At 34.3% G+C, this 1,964-nt stretch overlaps 1 non-coding gene across 1 annotated transcript; it reads right to left on the reverse strand.

Moving 5' to 3' along the window:
* Positions 1 to 899: 899 nt before the first annotated feature.
* Positions 900 to 1,003, reverse strand: LOC123326278. The gene has a single exon (XR_006540983.1). It is a non-coding gene; the product is annotated as a U6 spliceosomal RNA (small nuclear RNA).
* Between the last annotated feature and the right edge of the window lie 961 nt (positions 1,004 to 1,964).

Genomic DNA, 1,964 nt, shown 5'->3' on the forward strand with positions numbered 1-1,964 from the left:
AATATGTTTAATTTTGTAACAAACTTCCAAAGTGTTCTCTAAAGTAGTAATTCCATTTTGCATTTTCGCCAGCAATGAATGAGAATTCCTGCTGCTCTACTTTCTTGACAGCATTTGATGTCAATTTTCTGAATTTTTGCTCATTCGAATAGGTGTGTAGTGGTATCTAATTGTTGTTTTAATCTGCATTTCTCTGATGACCTGTGTTATGGAGCATCTTTTCATATGCTTATTTCCACCTCTACATTTTCTTTTTTGAAGTGTCTTTTAAGATCGTCAGGCCACTTTTTAATTGTTTTTTTTTTTCTTTTTTGAGTTTTAAGAGTTCTTTATGTATTTTCAATAATAGTCCATCAGATGCGCATACTTAGTGTTGTCAATTTGCTCTTTCTTCTTCTTTTTTAAATACTTTATTTATTTATTTGACAGAGAGAGACACAGTGAGAGAGGGAACACAAGCATGGGGAGTGGGAGAGTGGGAAGCAGACTACCCGCTGAGCAGGGAGCCCGATGCGGGGCTTGATCCCAGGACCCTGAGATCATAACCTAAGCTGAAGGCAGACGCTTAATGACTGAGCCACCCTTTGCTCTTTCTTCTTATTCATAATTTTATAACACTTTCCCCATGGTCAATCCTACCTGAAAATGTTGCAGTTCCAATTTCCTCCCGAAGACCTCCCTCATAGAAATTACAATCCTCCTTTTTCAGTTTAGACTGGCCTTTGCTCAGTTTCACTCAAAGTCTTGAAGTCCTTGTTCTTATGCTGTTTAGCTTCCAACAGTGCCGTGGAGAAGTCTGATGATATTTCCATTTGTGATTTAAGGTTGTGGGAATTTTTTCTTCATTTATTTCCTTTTTCTGTAAGATTTTAGAACTTTTTTTATCCTTGATATACTGAAATTTCATAATGAAGTACATTGGTTTGCATGTCATCCTTACGCAGGGGCCATGTTAATCTCTGTATTGTTCCGATTTTAGTATATTTGCTGCCCAAGTGAACATGATGTACATTTTCTTTCTCTTTCTTTCTTCCTTCCTTTCTTTCTTTCTTTCTTTCTTTCTTTCTTTCTTTCTTTCTTTCTTTCGAGGAAGGGGGGAGGGGCAGAGGGAGAAAATCTTAAGCAGGCTCTGTGCCCAGCATGGAGCCCTATATGGGGCTCAATATCATGACCCTGAGATCATGACCTGAACTGAAATCAAGAGTCAGACGCTTAACTGACTGAGTCATCTAGACTCACCTGGATACTTTTTAAAAAATATTAATAATTTCCTTAAAACTCAATGTCCTTTCAATCTAATGACAATTATTCTTTAATTATGAAAAAAATATAACATTTCATTGATCATTTCTTCATAAAAAGCTTATTGGTTGTCAATAGGATATTATGGATTTATACTCTATTTTTTTTTCATCTTTCCTATTCCATTTTCCATTAACTTGCCTAGTAGTGAGATCTTAAACTTATATTTAACAATTTTCCAAGATTTAAAAAAAATTAATTCCACTATAACTAATATACAGTATTATATTAATTGCAGGTATACTATATATTGATTCAACAATTCTATACATTACTCAGTGCTCATCATGATAAGTGCCCTCCTCAATCCCCATCACCTATTTCACTCATCTCCCCACCCACCTCCCTTCTGGTAACCATCAGTTTGTTGTCTATAGTTAAGAGTCTGTTTCTTGTTTTATCTCTTTTTTTCTTTGTTCATTTGTTTTGTTTCTTAAATTCCACATGTAAGTGAAATCATATAGTATTTGTTTTTCTCTGACTGCCTTATTTCAATAAACATAATACTCTCCACATCCAAACATGTTGTTACAAATGGCAAGATTTCATTCTTTTTTTATGGCTGACTAATATTTCATTGTGTATATATACCACATCTTCTTTATCCATTTATCTATTGGACACTTTGTTATCTTGGCTATTGTAAATAATGTTGCAATAAA

Source organism: Neomonachus schauinslandi, chromosome 11, assembly GCF_002201575.2.
Source record: "Neomonachus schauinslandi chromosome 11, ASM220157v2, whole genome shotgun sequence".
In the NCBI taxonomy this organism is placed as follows: Eukaryota; Metazoa; Chordata; class Mammalia; order Carnivora; family Phocidae; genus Neomonachus; species Neomonachus schauinslandi.